Below are 21,806 nucleotides of genomic sequence, written 5' to 3' on the forward strand. Positions count from 1 at the left end.
GGATGTGACTGAAGTGACTAAGCACACCACATGGCACATTTTAAGTACTGAGTTGGCCAAAAAGTTCGTTTGGGTTTTTGTATAAGCTGCTATAGAAAAACTCAAATGAACCTTCGGGCCAACCCAATATTTCATAGATGTCATCTCATGGTTCCATGTAGGAGCTGAGGTGGCATAAACATTGTTATTCTCATTTTCACAGAGGAAAAATCAGATTTGAGCAGTGAAGTAGCTCCTAGAGTTATGAGGTGTTTTAATATAAATTATCGTTTAGTTTTTTGTTTGCAATTGGAATAATGGAGCTAAAAAGTAGAAGGTGGGCCTGAAAATGATTAACTTTTAAAGTGGATACTTAAGTACTGTTTAACTGTTTACTTTTGTAACCAAAAATAAAATCTAATGAAGCACAAGAAAATAAAGCAAAAAAGCAAGAACAGAAAAGACCTCTGTCCCAGGAGGAGTGAGGTAGACTGTCTGCTGTTGTCAGAGGAGCCAGCTGACCTTTGGCCTGCTGGGCCATCAGTGTGGATGTCCTTGGTGGTGCCGTCACCTCAGTTCAGGATGAGGAGTGGTGGCTCAATAAGCAAAGGGTTACATGAAGATGCAAAGAAAGGAGAGGGACCGGGTGCTCTCTTCCCTCTTGACTGTTACCTATTAACTAAAACCAAGTCCATTTTCCTTGTCCCCTTGGACTGGGAGCAAAGTGCTGATGGAGGCCGGAGGGGATAGTTTTGTGGGGTCTTTGAAGGGTCAGAAAACTCAGATGAAGGCAGCTTTGTTTACATCAGCAATCCAGCTGCAGCATGCAAGCCCTTGACCGGCCAGTGACTCCCAACACAAAACAGATGTCTGAGCTGCACAGAGTGAGCACACGGGGCTCCTCAACTGGTAGAACTTTGTATTGATGAGCTGGGAAAAGGGCAGGAGATGGGTGGCACTGGGTGTGCCAAGAGTTGACAACAGCAGTGACCACACAGACCTGTCTTTGTGCTGGCTTGAGCCACATGGGCTCCAAGAGATGATGCTCAGAGTGGGCTGTAAAGGCCAAGCCGCATTCCTGCCTAAGAAGGCCGCATTATTGTGTACGCTGGACTGTGGGGGTTTGAATTGCCTGTGACTGGAACATGGGAAGGGATGGGGTTCCCTAGGCCAGAGAAGGGGACGTGGGGTCAGAACCAGGATTCCACTTGGTGCTCAGTCCTAAAAGCTACTCTTCTACTTTTTGTCTATATAGCATGATCAACGTCATCTGTATGGTAGGTAGATTGTGCAATAAATCTCTCCTAATTAATAAATCGTTATCTGATTAGGTTAATCATTATGTTAAACATTTTTCAGGTAATGCTTGCCAACTAGAAATATTAATAAACAATGAAAACCCAAGTCCTCCTAAAAGAACCAGGCACATACACTAGATCCAGTGCGCCCCAGGAGGCCCCCATGTCTTCTGTCCTTTGAACAAAGGCCCTTGCGTTCCAGATCATGTTCTAGTCTGTTCACTGATATTCATTTAGTAGATTTACCAATTTGAATACTCTGGTACAATTCTTCCTCAAGGAAAAAGGTGAAATCAAGGCAATATTATTTAAGATATTAAGAACTATGATTTAAAAACATAATACCTGTACATAGATATATATATGCAGTTTAAAGAGAGACTGTAGATTATGTACACACACAGACCCCAGAGTATGACCATAGCCATTATTACGTGTCAAGGTTACAGATGATTTTTGTTTTCTTATTTATATTTTCCCATAGTTCCCTAGTTTTTTATAAGTAACATGTATTATTTGTATAAAGACATTTTTTATTCTAAACATCCCATCAAATTGCTATATATACCTCTTGCTGCAACCTAGAGGTTAATATCCTGACTTACTGCTACAGGCACCTCACTAAAGTGTTCCTCTAGGAAATGAGTCTTTTTCCCCTCAGATAAAAATTTGAAAATTTCTCAGTAGGGAGCAATAACTGACCTTGAGATTCAAAATGGTACCCATGAGAGAAGCAATAGCTAAGGAATGAAGCTTCCAACCTCTTAGCATAGAAAACAAAGTGTTTTCTTCTGTGATGACAGTTTTTCTTCATTGACGCTCACTTTGCTTTTTCTGTCAACACACTCTTGGTTATAGTGAAGTAAATTACATTTGCATCCCAACTCCACAATTTGCTAATGATGGGACCTCAGCCAAGCCATTTATAATCTTTGTGCCTCTGTCTGCTGGTGTCTAAATAGACTTCTAATGAGGATTAGATGAAACAATGCACGTAAGTACGTGATAGCACAAGCAATAAAGGCCAGTTATTGTCATGATCCCATTGGCTTGTCCCAGTCATCTTCTCTAACTGTTTCACAGAGAGTATTTTTCTGATTTAGCTGCTCTCTATAATCTATGTCAAGCATGTACTAAGAACTGTGACCTTCCAGAATGGCCCGAGGAACACCAAAAATTTTTTTTTTTAATCCAATATAGTTCCTACTTACCTGCTGTCAATAGGCTTATTTCCCCACAGAGCCTCCAAGTCTCTGAGCAGCAAACTTAATTCACTCAGGAAACCGTGAGAGCCTGGCTGTGGCCCCAGTGCCTGCTCCCCTCAGTTAAGTCAGTGCTCCCTTTAAGCTGTTCCTTTTGGCTTTTCTGACTCAGTGTCTTAGGTCATTCTGAGACAGCATTCTCCTCCCCACCTTCTCCACTTGTACCTGTTGTCCTGGACATTTGTCATCCTTTTTGACTGCCCAGCATCTAAAGCCCCAGCATAAACACACAGGTCTTGATCTGGCTGGACCCTTCTTGCAGTGTGATTTGGGGGTACCACACCTTCCCATTGATTCTGTGCAACTGCGGGTTCTCCATATTCTCTTTATGTTTATTGTTAAACTCATTGGTTGCTTACAGTTAAGGAGCTTAGCCAGCTCCTGCTTGTCCTACTTTGACATAAATCCTTCAGCTGTTAGTTCCCCAAACTCTCTGAGCTTCCTATGGCATACTGTTTATTTCATTCTCCTGGTTGTGACATTTTACTGGAATTACCTTCTTATTCTCCCCTAGACTTAGCTCCCTGAAGACAAGAACTAAAGCCATCTAGATCACTGTAGCAATGTTCTATCATGGAGCAGAGTGCCTGGCACGTAGTAGGCCCTCTGCAAATGTCAAATGAGTAAACAAGCAACCACCTGGGAAGGGACCAGAACAACCACAGTAGTTCCACTTGGAGAACCAGTTAACTTGCCAAGTTTCTGATAACCTGGCACCATTCCTAGCCTGATTCCAGGAGAAACCAGATTTCCTTTAGGCTTTGGCAAGGAAGAGGCTATTCCAGCAGCATCCTGAGTGGGCGGGTGAGATGTTGGCCGCATCTTAGAGTGGGTGAGTAATCCCCCAGGCAGCACTTAGCTTGCAACCCTGGCTTACATCACGGTCATCTCCTGAAGCTCCCAGCTTAAAATGGAAAGTGGCATTACTCATGGTGGAGAGCAGACAATAAAAAAACATTGAGGTGGGGCCCAACACAATGGAGTGAATATTCCCTGATGAAGGATGAGAGCATCTCTGCTCTGAGGGCTCATGGCCCTGGCAGACAGCTCAGTCATAGCAAGGCTTTTGAACTACACCTCCAAATTAGCTCATCACCAGCACCTCACTCTTTGGGATGTTGGAAGACATTGTGTTTCTCAGCCTGCATCAGGCCTGGGGGAGAAGAAATGCCCCTGAATCAATATTAGAAGGTGATAGCAAGCAGCAGTTATGAATTGAGGCTTTGACAGTAACAGAACTAAGCCTGAATCCTAGCTGTTCTAGTTGCTAACTCTGTGACCCCAAGTAAATTACTTAACCTCTCTGCTTTTTATGTCCTTCAGCTGTAAAATGGGTTGAATAATAGTACCGACTACAAGATCTTGAGAAAAGTCAAGTCAGAGAATTTATGTAAAATCCTTACCACAATGCCTGGCTTGCAAGCAACACTCAGTAGATGATGACTGAGGTTGTGCTTTTACCGTCTTCCTTCAGCAGCTCCATACTTCTCCATCTTTTATATTTGTATCCCCTTTAAATCTCTCAGCCTCACACCCTTACTCCTGCCAGCAGTCCTCCTTTACCTCTCACACCCTTCTGAGCTGAGGCCACCACCCAGCACCCCTGCATGCTCACTCCTCTCCATTTCTAGCTCATCTTTCTCTCACTTGCTCGGTGTCTGTCAGCTTGTGTCCCCAGACCCAATGTCCGGCCCATCATGGTCTCTTCTCCGCTTTAGAATCCATGACCTGGCACTTGGTGAAGCAAAAGACACTGAAATCAATCAGTCTGGTTTTAGTGACACCTCATGGACAGGTTGGGCCTAAGGTCATAAAATGGTCAGAGCTCAGTGCCCATTCCAGCACCCCAGCGTGCTGAATGTGTACCCACAGAACATACAGTGGACCAAAGTCCGGTCTTATCAAAGCTGGGCATGGCACAGCAGTGGTGATGATCACAAAGGCAGTATTTTTCTCAGGAAAGATCATATACCAGCTTTTCTATTAATAGCCTTCTTTAGTAAGTTCTAAATAGATTCCTTTTTTTGTTTTAAGGGGCACACTTTTGGCCTAAGCAGGTTACATGCATTACTGTTGAGAGATAAGCAGTGATATACATGAGCTGAGACTCTTAACATTGTACTAGGGAGTTCTTTACCAATGGTCTGAGGACTCCGCAAACATCAGTTCCTCCATGGTTAAGAAAACTTTCCACCTTTGATCTCCAATGACTAGATTAACCACAGGCTGTCATCCCAGGATGTGTCCTGATCATTATTTATTCAACACATTGAATGAATAGCCTTTTATATTCTAGGAACATTGTGGATTCCATGGCAGTGTTATGAGGAGACACAAATCCCACAACTGATGGAGATATTAGGGAAGATATATGTGTCTTTTTCAGATTCTTTCCCACTACAGGTTATCATGGGATATTATCTGTAGTTGCCTGAGCTATACAGTAGGATCTTATTGTTTTATCTATTTTCTGTATAGTAGTATGTATCCATTAATCTCAAGCTCCTAATTTATCCACCCCAGCCTTTCCCCTTTAGTACCCGTAAGATTTTCTGTGTCTATGAGTCTTGAGAAACAGTACACTTTGAATTAAGGATGGCCCATATATAATGAGTTCATGGGGAAGGGGTAAGTCTGGAAAGATAATTTATAGCCAGATCTGTACTTGGATGTCTAGTATTTATCTTAAAAAAGATGACCTCAGGAATCCCCTGGAGGTCCAGTGGTTAGAACTCAGCACTTTCAGTGCCATGGCCTTGGTTCAGTCCCTGGTTGGGAAACTAAGATTCCACAGGCTGCTCAGTACCAGGGAAAAAATAAATAAATAAAATAAGACCCAAAAAAAGCCTCTTAAGATGACCTCGACAGAACGATTGGTTCCCCTCACCCAACCCCCAGCTTTCTCAAGTATTTCAAATCTTCGTAAATGTCCCCAGTCATTGTTTCTGTCTTCTTCACCTAGCCCCCTTCAGCTCATCAGCAAGCTCCGTATCCAAAATGTATCCTCAGTCTGACCTCTTCTATCTTCTCCAATACTACCCCTGTGTTCCAAGACGTCATCGTTTCTTACCCACTTCCTTGTTTCATTTCTTGCCCTCATACAGCAGGTAGCTTAAGTCAGATCATATGCCCTTGCTTGCTGAAAACCTCTTAGCAGCTTCCTGTTGCTGTGTCTATCCATGGGAAGACTGTGTCCTCCAGGCTCATGATTGGCCCCAGCCTCTTCCCAGGCTCGCCCTCTCCTCTCCTCTCCTCCCTTGCTTGTCCTGCTGCATCCACACGACAGGCTTCTCTTCTCTTCCTTGAACTCTCCAAGCATGGACTAGCATCTTTGTGTTTACTGGTCCCCCTGTCTGAAATGCTCCTCCTTGCTTAGACCTCTGTTTGTCCACCTCCTCATGGCTTATATCTCAGCCTGAATGGTACCTCTGCTGGTCACCCTCACTATCCTAACTAAAGTAGCCCCTTCTCAGTTTTTCTCTATCTCAGAACTCCATTTTTCCTTTACAGCACTTATCTGAAATGCTCTTGAGTATTTATTTTTCTCTTTTATCACCATGACTTCTACTAACTTGCAAGCTCCATAAGGCTTTGTCTTATTTACCACCACTTCTTTAGTCCTTAGCACAATCCAGCCCAAGTAGGTACTCAGTAGTCACTCACAGAATGCAGATGCCTAGACCACATGCCCAGAAAAATTCTGATTAGTCTGGGTTAGGAGTTAAAGAGAAGTTAAATTGTTTAAGGTGTTTTTTTTTTTTTAAACTATATGCATATTTTTAGCCATGTTATATCTAGTACAGTTCCCAGGTGATCCTGATTTTTAGATGGTTAAGAATCCTTGACCTAGAGAATAGAAATCTCTGTAGCATCTTTTACTCAAAATGGGGTCCTTGGACTGGTATCCACCAGGTACTTGTTAGAAGTTCAGATTGTCAGGCTCCACCCCCACCTTAGAGAACCAGAATCTGCACTGTAAGAAGATGACCCAGCTGACTTGTATGCATATTAAATTTGAGAAGCACCAACCTAGCAGAAATACAGAATTCCTGAAGAGTAAAAACCTTGAATTTGGCAGGTTGAGTTTGCTTTGTTTGCAGGACAGTGAGATGGGCATGTCTCCCAGACAGCTAGAAATGTGGTTCTGAAGTCATGGAAAGAGAACCCAAAAGGAAATTAGCATCTTCACCAAAATGCTCATTAAGGGTTGGAGTGCAGGCTGTAGTGAGGTCATGAGTGGAGAGAAGAGGACAGAGTTGGTGGACCACGGGGGCAGGCCCAGTAAGGGTACAAGAGAAGGGGAGCTGAGATGAGGAAGTGGGGAAAGAGACTGATGGAGAATGATGGCTCAGGTGAGGGCAGGAGGCAAGGTCAGGAATGGAGTGATCCAAGCATCAGATTCTGCAGAAACATCAAGGAACATAGAAACTAAGAAATGGCCATGGAGTTCTGTCCCCAGAGGTGGGTGATAAGAGAGGCTTGAGTCAGTGGTGAGCAGTTGGAAGAAGTGAGTCCACACCACCCGCCTAGGAAGGACTGTGGTCTCACCAAGAGGAGAATTGTGCCTTGAAGCAAGAGGAACGGAGAGAAACTTTTCTCAAATGAGAGACTTGGGAATGCTGTCAAGAAAAAACCTTCAGAGAAGGGGACTGAGTAGATTAGAGATCAGAAGAGAATTTAATTGATGAGACTGGGTTCTGAGGCAGGTAGGAGGGAATCACATTAGACTCATATGCTTGTTAACACATAGACTGACCTAGATGGGCATGAGATAAACAGAAGGCCACCTTCAAGGAAGGAGACTGAGTGACTAGAGAGGCAGGGTGGCTTTCTTATTTTAGAAAAACAAAATAATAGTAAAAAACAAAAAACCAAAAAACCTATGTGTGCTCTGCCCAGATTTAACAAATGTTAACATTTTCTCAAATTTACCTTAGATTTTTTATATATAAAAGAAAACATTAGAAAGTTAAAGTTCCTCCTGTTTTCCTTTTTCTTAACATTTTTGTCCTCTCTTCACCAAGGGCAGGGGCAGATAGATGGTGGAGAAAGGGTGTGCTTGGGGAGAGATGGAGAATGACATTGATCAACAGCTCCCCTGTGCCAGGCACTGGGCTTGGGTTTGACATTTGAAGTAGGAGGGAGAGGGAATCCACAGGGATTTATCAGGATGATGTGTGCGAAAGGTTCAAAAGGTCAGGAAAGGTGAGTATGGCAGTTGAAACAGTCTGTGAGCCTCAGTTTCTCCATCTGTAAAATGGTCATAGTAATACTACCTACCTCAAAGGTGAAGATCGAATGACTTGGGTGAATAACTTACTCAGAACTTGAGACTTCTTACATGGCTATTAAATGATGACAGTGATGGCAAGGAGGATGCTTATGACTGTGATTGTTCAACCCCCTTTATAATCAATATATATATTTTTTCAGTTCCGTTCAGTCACTCAGTCGTGTCCGACTCTTTGCAACCCCATGGACTGCAGCAAGCCAAGCCTCCCTGTCCATCACCAACTCCTGGAGTTTACTTAAACTCATGTCCATTGAGTCGGTGATGCCATCCAACCATCTCATCCTCTGTCGTCCCCTTCTCTTCCCACCTTCAATCTTTCCCAGCATCAGGGTCTTTTGAAATGAATCAGTTCTTTGTATCAGGTGGCCAGAATATTGGAGCTTCAGCTTCAGCATCAGTCCTTCCAATGAATATTCAGGACTGATTTCCTTTAGGATTGACTGGTTTGATCTCCTTACAGTCCAAGGGATTCTCAAGAGTCTTGTCCAACACCACAATTCAAAAGCATCATGTAATAAAGGGTAATATGTTCATAATGATGGTTAAGTATGAAGGTTTAAGTGTTTAGTTCCAGGTTCTCCATACTACCTTATCTAGTCCTTCCTGAACCCTAGGATGTAGATATTATGAACCCTCCTTCTTCATTCAGATGAAGAAACTGAATCCCAGGGAGGTTAAGTCATTGCTCAAGGCCACAGATCCAGGAAAGGATTGGTCTGTTACTTGAACCCAGACATTCTGACTTCAGATGTTAGTATTGGTAGTGCTGTAACCTCCCTGAAAAGTTCTTAACAGTATTTGGCATGTAGTGAAAACATGCTCATGTTACCTCTTATTATTGTAAATATTTTTGGAGCAGAGCTATTTAAATGGTCAGGTTGCAATTCTTTTCTAATGAGACATACAGAGCACTGAGATGTTTGGAAATTCCCTAGTGCCATGCTGCCAAGGGGTTACAGAACTGAAATGAAAAGCTGTGGGTACTGGAGGCTCCACGCTGCTCTGAAGAGAGTGCTACTTGACTTGTAAGCTGAGCACTTACCAGGTAGGTTATCCCATTCCATGCTAAGACAACCCATTTTAGGAAACAGGTGCCCAGGAGCCTAGCCTTGCTCCCCCTGCTCCCCAGAAGCTCCTTCCAGGTTGCTCATCCCACACCACTTCTCCCCATCTGAGCCCAGGGACCAATGTCAGCAGACCGAGCACATATCGGAGCACAGAAGCAGCCTGAGAGCGTGGGGTCTGGCCTCAGGTGTGGGTGCCTTGGCAGCCAGCTGCAGCCCCTCATGATCACCCTAGCCACAGTACATGCTGGTCCCTGCAGGGCGCCTCAGCCTGGGCACACCTGCTCACTCCCTGTCCCCTCCACTTCCTTCTGCCCTGGATTTCCAGACAGAGTCCAAAATGGGTTCACATCAAATAAGATTTGTTTTCTTTCAGTGTAATTTTCCGTTTATAGACAGCCTTCTCGCAGGAGGCACTGTCCTCCTTCCTCTGTCTCGGTTTTTTTCTGGGTGTTTGGGGATAAACTGCTGGTGGTGGTTTTGGAGCCCTGTGGTCAGCAGTCCAGCCGGTCATTCATTCAGAGTGTCTCCAGAAAGCCTGCCCTTACGCTTACAAGAGCTTATGCTGATTTCTGTGGCCTCTGAGCCGTCTATGGAACTGTGCCCATGTAGCTAAGTGTTAAGAAATATCTGACCTGGGCCAGCAGGATCCTTATCTGCAGGCTCATCCTGGTGAGATGACGCAGATGATAATTACAGCATTATAATAGCAGCCGATCCTCTTTGACACTCCTCTAAGTGCTGAAAGGGATTCCATTATTCCTGTGAGATAGGTGCTGTTTGGACCCCCTTTACAGAGGTGAGGAAATAAGCACCCAGAATTAACAGTCCTGGCTGACCAGGGGGTGTATGGGATCCAGCCCTGCTGACCTCTCTGGCTCAGCCACCCTACCACCCCCTCTGACCCTTTGATCTAACCACACCAGCTTTGGTTTCATCCCTTGGATACACAGTGTGACCTCCTGCACAGGTCCTTTGCACATGCTTTCCCTCTGCCAGGACCCCCGTTGCCTCCACTCCACAGCTAATTCACCCTGAGCCATCTTTCACATCTCAACTGCGTTACTCAAGGATGTCCTACTCAACCTTCCCTGACCACATGTCCCATTAAAACTCTCATGGTGCTGCCTGCCTCTCCTCCATGGTGCTGGTCAAAGTTTAAACTCTATTTTTATTTGTGCCCTTTACCAGTCAATGTCTGGCTCTCCCCCAGACTGTGGCTCCATGAGAGCAGAAGCTCGAAAGTGCTGCCTTGTATGTAATTCTATCATTGCACTTACCATGCTGAACTGAAATGATTTGTTTATTCATCTGTCTCATCCCTTGGTCTAATGAGTTTCCTAAGGGCAGTATCCAGGTCTTTTTCTAACACAGAACTCAGCTTAGTAATTACTTGGTGAATTGAATTGAATGACTGGGATTTAATTGAACAGAATAACTTGGGGAAGGGCACCTGAAAGTTCAGAACTTTGGATGGAGCAAGCCCACAAATACTCTATCAGAATCACCCCCTGTGGAAATCTGGAGTGATGTTTGAGAGAAGGTTAGTGTTTTTAAAAAGCCAGGTCCACTTATAATTTGGATAGCAAACTAGGAGGATCTATGACTTTCCTTAAGAAGCATCATATTATGGTTATAAATCTAAGAGAAGTGAAGACGACATGGTGTCTGCCTGTCCGAGGTTCATCTGAAGTTTAGTAAAAATCAGAGCATAAATAACAAGTGGAATCTCATGGAAGTTGTGCTGGGATTTGGCTCCTCAAGCCCTCAGCCTTGCGTCATTTCCTTATCTCTCCTGGATGACCTTGCCTGGCTCACTTCCCAGTGCGGTTATTGCTGTCTTTGACTCCATAAATGTTGTGGTCTGGTTGCAAGGAAGTATTCTCATCTTTGGAGCTGATCCTTTCCATGACCTGATGCCCCCTAGTCTGGCAGATGGTCCCTAGGGATTACTTGAATGAGACTGAGGGAGGCAGAAAGGGAAAAGGGGCTTCCCTTTTGCCCAGAGGATGAGCAGGGCCAGGGGCAAGCTGCCCATTAGAGGCTGGTGCTGACCCAGCAGGGTTTATGAAGAAAGTGCCAGGTGACTGTGGGCTCTCGCATCCAGACAGGACCTGGCCTCAGCTCTGCCCACCCTGGCTCCAAAGGAAACAGGCAGTTTTTCAGAAAAGCTGTTTTCATTCATCATGCCTCCTCCTTCCTATCAAAAGAGATTATGAGCGTGTACTTTGGAGGATTGAACAGCACCCTTTAAGAAGTTAGAAGCCATTTCTGAGTTGAGAGGATTAACCTAGTTAAATTTAATAGTAGCGGCACATCATAGATAAGCAGGTAATTTGAAAGAACATGATTGAGGCTCCAGTAACCCATTATGATGTGCATAGTTTTCAACTATTTTGCAATAACAATACCACCTGGTTATCACCTGTGAGGGATTAAAGTAACACTATCCTCTTATCCCCGTGTGAAAACCTCTGGCACATAGCAGGTGCTCAGCAGTATTTGTTAAAGGAATAGAAGAAATATGAGGCTGTTCTAAAGTTCTGAGAACTTTCTAAAATGGGACAGAAACCCACAGTTTTTAATAGACTTTGCCCAAATGCATTGGGTAATGGCACATACAGCTGCTTGCTGTTCTCCTTGGGTTTCTAGATCCAGTTCCCACTCATTCAAAATTAGGAATGTATTCCTGACAGCAAACTTACAAGGAATCCCAAGGCTTAACTCAGATCTAAGGAGGGTATTTTTTTTTTTAAGTCACCAAGGAATCATTCTTAAAGAGGAGACAGAGTCCTGTGTAACCTGAAAATGTAGCACAAATATTGAAAAAGAACATCCTGGGGCTTCAATGGCTAAGGCAGAGGAAACTCAAAGCTGTGTTGAGGTTAGAATTGGAGCCGCTTTCCAAACTGAAAATCAGACTTGTCCTGTCTTTGGCGGGCTGGACACAGGCTGGTGCAGAGGAGCCCAAGTCCAGAAGAGGGCGCTCCGAGCTAAGGGTGCTGACGCAGCTGGGAACTCAGGGTCCTTGAAAGAGGCTGTTCATGCTTCATCTTTGTTTGTCCTGCCTGTTTTTGTGTTCTCTGTAGAAATGAGAGGGGCTTTTTCCCTCTTCTCTGCCAAAGAATGGTATTCCGAAAATATAATTAAGCTGATGATTTCACAGATTAAATGCCAAATCCTAGGTGTAAAATTATGTTTACAAAAATTTTTAATAGCCTTCAACCTTTGGTCTCCCTGAAATCTGTGAACAAATTTTCCACATCATGGCTCTTCTAACTTATTTCAGTGGGCCCTTGGGAATCAGTATCTTTTTCAGATATTGACTCTAGTCCTAGAAGATGGTTATTCAAGAAGAGTAGACTGTCATTTTCTCTCTCTGCAAGTGATTTGTGTTTGTTCCACCTTTATCAGGTTAATGAATTAAAGTTACCTATGCGTAAGTACCACCATACCCGCAGCATCTTGATTAAAAAGAAATCTGTACAGTCATAAGACTGGGATACATCAAAGCCTTGTTTTCAGTTGTATAAGCTCCCTTGGAAATACACCTTCTTCCCTGCCTTTTTCACCCCCAGGCCCTGAGGAGAAAGCAGACAAATCCAGCAAGTCTTCAAGGAGACATCACACTGTGTACAGACTCTGATTGGTAAGTCCAATGTTAAGAATTTGTCTTATGGAGGGATTCACCCTAGGACCCAGAGATCAATGTCTAAAGTTCACATAGGCACTGTTTCCCATAACAAGAACTGGGAAACCATGCTGCATCAATAACAGAATGATAAAATAAATTATATAGTCAAGCAAATACCAGGCAGCCATAAAAAGAGAGCTAGACATATGGGGAAAAGAAAGCCCTAGAACAGTATGTGTGGAATTATCCCATAACTGGTTTTCAAAATTATATGTGTATCCATAGATACGTAGACAGAAACCTGAAAAAACAATTACCTTGGATTGTGGAATGGAGTTGGTGAAAGTATATTGGGCATATTCTTCTCATTTAAAGGAAAAACAATAACACTTGTACAGCCTTCTGGAAAGAGAGCAAGAATGCTGTGCTCTCAGCCTGTCCCTTCAACCCCAAACCCGCTCGATGTCTTCCACCTAAAGATTCGTTCCCACCCTCCCTGGGGCCCTCTTGCTCCCACTTCACTCTTAGCTTTCCCCATGGCCAAGCTTCCCCTCACCGGTGTCACTGCCTCCAGCCCCTCTCAGTCACCCTCAGCCCTCTGGAGTCCTTCCACCAAAACTGCCTCTGGAAAAGCTCGCCCGTGATGTTCTCCAAAACTGGGACTGCAAACCGGTGGCCCGTGAGCCAGAGGCGGCTGAGGCTGTGCGGTTTGCTGGAGCTGTGCTTGGGTTGTAGTTGCTCTCAATCAATTAGACATTACCAGTTGGGAGGTTAACCTGGACCCGGCACTGTCCTCTCTTTAACCATCCGGAGATCTGACCCGCTGCACCCACCATCAGACTGAGGGGCAGCCCGACTCAGGGTCTCCACTGCTCCCTCCTGTGGGTTCTTCTGCTTCCACAGGCAGTAGAACTTTCCAGTCCCATTCGAAACCATTCTGTTCTCTCTGGTTTCAGCCATTGCTCTGGCTTTCAGGTCTTCCTCTTTCTTTCCTTTTTGATTTTTTTTAGCAGCTTTTCATGGCTTTGTCCTTTGGCCCCTCCTTGGATGTTCAGACCCCTCAGGGGTCTGCCCCACGTGTCTTCTCTCAACCATGTACCTGCTCTCCTCCTCTCCCAGCATGCCCTTGTCTGCGTCAACTTCCGCCCATGTCTCCAAAATCCCAAATTGCCTCTGCCTTAATGAATGACAGTACGGTGGTTACAAAGTAACCCAAACTATAAACCTTGGTCATATTCCCTTTCCCTCGCTTCCCACAGGCATTTCCTAATGATTTGACCTAAGTATGCCTTACGTCTTCATTCCTCTCCTTCCCGACCATCAGTGTCTTGGGCCAGGATGGTGAAATCTTGACCCCAATCTGAGGCGATTGCTTCTAATTTTTCCCTCTGTAGCTTATTCCTCTTACCTCACCCACAACACCTCCAGCCTTGTCCTTCCAAACCACAAATCTGATCATGCCTCACGTATGCATGCATGTGTGCTAAGTCGCTTCAGTCATATCCGACTCTTTGCGACCCTATGGACTGTGGCCCACCAGGCTCCTCTGTCCATGGGGATTCTCCAGCAAGACTACTGGAGTGGGTTGTCATGCCCTCTTGCAGGGGATCTTCCCCATCCAGGGATCAAACACAGGTCTCCTGTGCCTCCTGCATAGCATCCTTGCTCAAATACCCTTCCATATTCTTCACTGCCCACAGGTCAAAGCCCAAACTTCTTAGTTTGGCATTCAAGGCTCTTTACGATCTAGTTCTAGCCTTTATTTGTTCGGGCAACAAACTGAGGACCGATGGTATGTCAGGCCTTGGAGGTACTTGGGTGAAAAAATTAACTCCTTTTCCCTGTCTTTATGGGACCACATTTTACCTGGAACTTCACAGAGAACACTGCACACACACTCGCACACATACACACCACACACACACACACGTGACTTAAATGACAGAGGAAGAAAAATTCAATATCAGGAAACAAAGGCAGAGAATAAAGAGTAAATTCAACTTTAGAATAGTCAGGCAAGACTCCCCAAGGAGGTGACATTTAAGCTGAGACCTTCTGAAGGAGGAGAAGGTGCAGAGATGGGGGGTAGCTCACCAGCAAAACCCCTCCTTCTCATGCCCGCCTATCTTCACTCCCTTCTTAAAAAACCTGTTCTCTACTCCATGGACACTGAACCACCATCTCTACCTATAGGTGCTGTGCTGTGGGGGTGCTTCTGCCCCAACTGTGATCCTCTCAGGGAGGAACGTTGTTGTTCATTTGGGCCTCTGGTGCTTTATACATACTAGACTGAGATGAAAAAGTGGGATGAAATGCTGAGGAGAGAGGGAAAAGTAGATAGATCAATGGTTGGGTAGGTGAATGGATGGATGGGTAGGTGGATGGGTGGATGGGTGGGTGGATGGGTGGATGGGTAGGTGGGTGGGTGGGTGGATGGGTAGGTGGGTGGGTGGGTGGATGGGTAGGTGGGTGGGTGGATGGGTAGGTGGATGGGTGGATGGGTAGGTGGGTGGGTGGATGGGTGGGTGGATGGGTAGGTGGGTGGGTGGATGGGTAGGTGGGTGGGTAGGTGGATGGGTAGGTGGGTGGGTGGGTGGGTGGATGGGTAGGTGGGTGGGTGGGTGGATGGGTAGGTGGGTGGGTGGATGGGTAGGTGGGTGGGTGGATGGGTAGGTGGGTGGGTGGGTAGGTGTGTGGGTGGATGGGTAGGTGGGTGGGTGGGTGGGTAGATGGATGGGTGGATGGGTAGGTGGGTGGGTGGGTGGATGGGCAGATGGATGGGAACACACATGCTTTGAGCTGAGCTGGGTGTAGTGTCTTTGGGGTACAGTTACATGACCAACAAAGCTGAGGTCTTGGGTTTGCTGGAGGTGATTTATGCTGGGAGAAGAGTCACTGTTAAAGAGTGCTCACTCAGGTTCTCTACCAATTTGTTCACTAGTCCACTTTGGTCACTTTTTTGGGCAATATTTTTTTACAAATATGAAACAATAACATTAACATTTTTTCTTCAGTAAACAGCTCTTGCCTCAAATCTTAAGGGGAATTTTTAGATAGATAAGTGAGAGACCATGTATCCAGTGGTCCAGTCTTCAGCCTCTGTAGCTAAATCACTGTGCTTCCAACACTGATGCCAATACATACATGAGAGATCCCGGGGGACCTCACCGAGCCCCCAGCTTCTTTATGAAACACAAGCACCAGTAGTCCTCACTTTCACAGTGTCGCTGGGAGGATTCGATGACATGGGTGTCAGCACAGCACCTATAATAAAGGAAGGGCTCAAAAACTCAGAGGAGCCACTGTTCGAGAGGTGATGTTTTCTCAGCCTGACCCTTCCGCACATCTCCAAAAGCTTCTAAAGGATCTGAGCCAAACATGACAAAGGACGTGCACTTTGAACTGATTTTCTGGTTGTAGAGGAGAGTTGCCCAGACACTCCTAGACCCTACAGTGGACCCTCAGAAACAACTGCACACACAGCCACACTCAGGCTGAGGTTGGATTCCGACCATGTCCCGTGCCCACTGCCCATGCAGCCTGGTCACTGCTGAGTGAATCAGCCCTCCAGGGCCCCAGGTGGCACGTCACCAGTTTCATCACACAATGTGACTGGAGCGTCTTCATTCATCTGTCATCTGGGCTTCTTCCCAAGACCTCACGTGTTAGGTGGCTGAAAAGCAGCAACGTCAGTCTCACCCAGAATAGGAATCTGAACAGCCCTCTTGGGTGACGCCCCAGCCCAGAGAGCCCCCCGTCTTTGGCCACTCTACCTGCCCCTGTCTGAAGCATCATCTAGCTGTAATGGGAGCGGATGTCCCTCAGCCTCTTACTGGAAATGTCAAGACCCTCACTCAGGGCCTCTGGGGCCCGAGATCTCCGTGTGGAGCCCTCCGCCTGCTCTTGAACTGCCCGACACGGCCTTCCCGACATGGCCTTCCCGACACGGCCTTCCCGACATGGCCTTCCCGACACGGCCTTCACAGCTCAAGTTGAGGCCCTGGTTCCACTCGGTTTAGCTGGGGCCCAGGGTGACTCCCTGGCTGAGTGGCTCTTGCTGGCCATGGCCCCTCTGGGTGTCTGCCTCCCAGCCTAGGAGACCTGTCCCTGGTCCTGCTACAGGTCACCATACAGTGGCCTCTGGCCCTCATCACCCAGGAACAGCTGGAAGTCTGGAGTCCAGGCTGCATCCACTTGCCAGGGGCTCAGGCCTGTCCACCCTCTCAACTCTCCAGGCCTCCCTATGTGGCAGGCCCAGGGTTCCTCTCAACTCACTGGGATGTCACAGAGCCGCAGCTGCCTCCAGCCTCTGCACATGCACAGGCAGATTGTCCTCAAGGCTGACCCCCAGCAGCGGGCGGGCAGCCCCTACACAGCGGCAGAAGCTCTGTAGTTTGTCTGCCAGGTCCGGCCTGCCCTGTGTTAAAAGGGAACTTAAGCAGTTTCACAAATCTTGGCAGTTGGGTTGACTGCCCTCTTTTTCCGCGTTCCAATTTCCCTCCCTGGCTCTGGGTGCCAGGCCTCCTGACCCAGCCTCTGGGAAGGGAGGCTCCAAATGGAACATGGTTTAGAGGCAGCAGGATGGGGTGAGAGGGATCAAAATACATCGCTTCATTTTTGCAAAGTATACGCCCTCATCCAACCACTCCTCCTCCAGGCCTGCTGTGGCTCATGGAGCCAGCGTCCTTTAAGGCATTTTTCTTTGCTACATTCTTAGTTGTGTTCATTCAGTGGCATTGTTGAGCACCTGCGACAGGCATGCATTGTTCTGGGACTCAAGTAAGTTGCTGTCTCACAAACATAATTTAGATATTCTCATCTCCATATGGAGAGATACTCAGGATCACTAACCTTCAGGGCTGTGCAGACCAAAACCACAATGAGATGCCATTTACATCTACTAAGATAGCTGTAACCAAAAGACAGATAATAACAGGTGTCGACAAGGATATGGGGAAATTGGAGCCCCTATACATTGTGGGTGGAAATATAAAATTGGTGAACCACATTGGAAAACAATTGGACAGTTCCTCAAATGGTTGTCCAAGGGTTACCATATGACCCAACAAAACCACTCCTAAGGACATACCTAAGATAAGTGAAAACATGTGTTTGTACAAAAACATATAATAATGTTCAGAGCAGCTTTGTTTATAATAGCCAAAAAGTGGAAATAGCCCAAATGTCCAACAAATCATGAATGAATGGATAAATAAAATGTGGTGTATTCATACAATGGAGTATTACTGGACAATAAGGATTGAAGTACTGAAAAAATGAAGAGATGGAGCCAAAGGAAAAACAACACCCAGTTGTGGATGGGACTGGTGATAGAAGCAAGGTTTGATGCTGTAAAGAGCAATATTGCATATGAACCTGGAATGTTAGGTCCATGAATCAAGGCAAATTGGAAGTGGTCAAGCAGGAGATGGCAAGAGTAAAGCTGAAACTCCAATACTTTGTATACCTGATGCGAAGAGCTGACTCATTTGAAAAGACCCTGATGCTGGGAAAGATTGAGGGCAGGAGGAGAAGGGGACGACAGAGGATGAGATGGTTGGATGGCATCACTGACTCGATGGACATGGGTTTGGGTGGACTCCAGGAGTTGGTGATGGACAGGGAGGTCTGGCGTGCCGTGGTTCATGGAGTTGCAAAGAGTCGAACACGACTGAGTAACTGAACTGAACTGAACTGATCCAACATGGATGAATCTTGAAAACAATATGATAGTGAAAGAAGCTAGTCACAAACACCTATATAGCATATGATTAATTTATATAAAATGTCCAGAATTGGCAAGTTCATAGAAATAGGAAGTAGATTTGTGGTTGCCAGGGCGTGGGAGAGGAGGGATGGGGCAGCGATAGTCTAGTGAGTGTGTAAGTGTTAGCACGATGCAAATGCCCTGAGATTAGATGGTGGCAATAGTTGCACTACTCTGTCAATATAATAAAATCTATTGAATTGTATGCTTTATATGGGTGAATTGTATGGTATATAAATTACATCTCAATAAAGCAGTTAAAAAAAATGTCTTCATCTCATTCTCTAACTGACTCTCCCTTTCCTAGTTTCTTAGCCCTCCTGGGACAAGCATGAACTCAAGACCTCCAGCACACTTATTAGAGTCCAGTACTTGGTGACTAGACTTCAATTTAATGATTTTCAAACCATCCTTTTCCATTAGAAGTGAAGCTTCAGGGACTTCTCTGGTGACCCGGTGGCTGAGACTCCACGCTTCCATTCAGGGGTTCCAGGTTGGATTCATGGTTGGGGAATGGATCCCACATACCACAACCAAGAGTCCTCATGCCACATCTAAAGATCCCACATGCTACAGCTAAAGATTCTGCAAGCTGCAACGAAGATGGGAGAAGATCCGGTATGCCACAGTTAAGACCTAGTGCAGCCAGATAAGTAATAAACATTTATTAAGGAAAAAAAGTGAAGCTTCAGGATAGCAGTGACCACAGCAGGGGAAGGAGAGGGTGGGACAAATTGAGAGAGTAGCATCGAAACATATACATTACCATATATAAAATAGATAGCTAATGGGGAGTTACTGTGTAACCCAGGGAGCTTACCCTAATACTCTGACAACCTGGAGGAGTGGGATGGGGTAGGGGGATGGTCAAGAGGGAGAGGACAAATATATACTTATGGTTGATTCATGTTCTTGTGTGGCAGAAGCCAACACAATGTTGTAAAGCTATTATCTTCCAATTAAAAATTTAAAAAAAAGAGATCAGAGACTCTTATTTTATTCATACCCAGCATGCTTGACATAGGGTCTGGCACATGGTAGGGTACCACAGAGGTGTGTCAAACGAACAGATGCTTCACGGTGCTCATATCCTAAATGGAGGCAGAAGCCCAGCGTTGGCTGCGGGTCATTCATTCCCTCAGCACATATCCACTGTGTCCTCATGACCCTCGGATGGAGTAAATGTACAAAGCAGACAGGTCTTTACTCTGAGGGACTCCGAGCAAAGGAAACCTGTACTGAGCAGGGTTAACGCTTTGATCAAACACTTTTCAGTAAAAATTTACATAGATGGAAAGTGGAAATTATGTTAAAGGGGGCTTTGTGGGAAGTTAGACTGAGTTGAGACAGCCGTACAGTAAAGAAGAGAGATTCTGAAGGATAGAGGCAGAGTGAGAAGAAGCTTAATCAGAAAAAAAGAAAGAAAATGGGCATTTTTCAGTACAGTGATTCTGCCAGTTAGGAGGTGTGTCCACCTTGTGATTTTAATTTCTCACTGAAGTGGGGTAGTATTCAGAAAGTGGAAAGTGCCAAGTACCCTCCTTCATCTCCTGTGTCAGGAAAGCTCTGAGAAGAGATGTGCAGGGAAAGAGTGACTCAGTGGCCACGAGAGGAGGGAACCAGAGTGTTTCAAAGAGATGGCAGAGATTTCATTAAAGTGCGACTGTCTCCTTCACTTTGGAAAATCGTGGGAAGGAAAGCTGAGAGGTCAGGACACCCGGCAAGCAGATACACAGTGACACAGGCTGGGAAACCAAGAGGCCAGCTTATAGCTGCACAGCCTGTGGCAGGTGATGGAGGTCTTGGCAAGAAAAATTAAGGAACCTTGGCCAGTTGGCTTTGTCCACACATAACAACCATCTCATTCCACGTCTCTTTTCTCTGTATTTTCATTTGGACACACGGGGATTCTAGAAAGCCTTAAATGAAAAGGAGGTATGAAACAAGGCTAGGAAGTGATTAACATGTGAATAACGCTCTTGAACAAGGCAGGGTTAGGCCAAAGAGTTAAGACACTTGGGAAGATGGGAGGAGGCAAGGAAGATGTGGGAAGAATAAAGTTCAGGGTCAAGGAGGATGCTGCAAAATCTGGTACACATCACCAGCTGGAGTTTGGGAAAAAGGAGATGTGGGTCAGAGAGAGACCCAGGACTGAGGAGGCTTATGAACTCAGAGACGAAAGAGCAGAGCTGAAAGGTCTTCCTGAATGGGTCACCTGGGCTGGCAACCAGAGGCTGATGCATCCCCAGAGTTCAGAGGAGCTTGAGATTTGGAGTGAGTCCAGGCACAGATGAGCCTGTGAAGAGCAATGAAGCAAAGTTTTCTTTTCTCTTGAAAAGTGACTCTGTTGTGTTTTTAGTTTGCTTAGTTGGCTGCCCACCAGAAGGAAGAAATGGCAAAGATGGCCCATCTGCCTCAGAGGCAGTGTGGTCTGGTGGTTAGGCACAGGGGTTGTGGGCACAGGAGGTTGCTGAGCACCCTTCTGGGCTCCGAGGCTCCATAATGCTGTGTCACTGACCATGGCACAGGCTCTGCTGCTCTAAGTGGTGTGTCCCCCTCCCTAACAGCGGGGGTGATCAAGGGCTATTGTTAGCTTGAGATAAAATAGCCAAGGCAAGGCTTTTAGTGCATCATGGCACTTAGAACCTTTTCTCAAGCCTCAGATGCAGTTTTCCTTTGGTATTTTAACATCTCTGATATTAGGATGTACAGCATTGATTTCAGTGGGACATAAAATACAGTTTATGGTGCCTTAGATTTGATCTGGGAGAAGGCAATGGCACCCCACTCCAGTACTCTTGCTTAGAAAATCCCATGGACGGAGGAGCCTGGTAGGCTGCAGTCCATGGAGTCACAAAGAGTCGGACACGACTGAACAACTTCACTTTCCCTTTTCACTTTCATGCATTGGAGAAGGAAATGGCGACCCACTCCTGTGTTCTTGCCTGGAGAATCCCAGGGACGTCGGAGCCTGGTGGGCTGCCGTCTATGGGGTTGCACAGAGTCGGACACGACTGAAGCGACTTAGCAGCAGCAGATTTGATCTGGAAGTAGACAGCCAGTAAGTGGCAGTGGAGGTGTTTTGTGTCATTCTCCCTGGGCCAAACTCATGGCTCTGTCCACATCTTGGGGTCCCCTCTTCTCTCTGGACTGATTGAGCCTTTTCCCTGGGGGACAGTTAGGCTTCCCTTGTAGCTCAGTCAGTGAAGAATCTGCCTGCAATGCAGGAGACATGGGTTCGATTCCTGGGTTGGGAAGATCTGGAGAAGGAAATGGCAACCCACTCCAGTATTCTTGCCTGGAGAATCCCATGGACAAGGAGCCTGGCAGGTTACAGCTGATGGGATTGCAAGAGTTGGACACGACTGAGCAACTAAGCATGGCATGGCACCTGGGGGACAGGAACTTGGGCCCTGCAGTTAGGCCTGCTGAAGCTAAGTCTCATCTTGGCTACTACTCTCTGTGGCTACTACTCTCTGTGTGACCCAAGCTAAGCACTTCGCCTCTCT

At 46.0% G+C, this 21,806-nt stretch overlaps 1 protein-coding gene across 6 annotated transcripts in view; it reads right to left on the reverse strand.

Moving 5' to 3' along the window:
* FGF1 (fibroblast growth factor 1) overlaps positions 1–21,806 on the reverse strand; it is a 106,600-nt gene that overhangs the window by 55,197 nt on the left and 29,597 nt on the right. The window contains exon 1 of one of the 6 annotated variants that reach the window (XM_070374539.1): positions 2,489–2,532. The exons of the other annotated variants lie outside the window; for them this stretch is intronic. The gene's annotated coding sequence lies outside the window, so the exon portion shown is untranslated. Of the gene's footprint in view, positions 1–2,488; positions 2,533–21,806 lie in introns of those variants that run through there. 6 annotated transcript variants of the gene reach the window in all.

This window comes from Bos mutus, chromosome 7 (assembly GCF_027580195.1).
Source record: "Bos mutus isolate GX-2022 chromosome 7, NWIPB_WYAK_1.1, whole genome shotgun sequence".
In the NCBI taxonomy this organism is placed as follows: Eukaryota; Metazoa; Chordata; class Mammalia; order Artiodactyla; family Bovidae; genus Bos; species Bos mutus.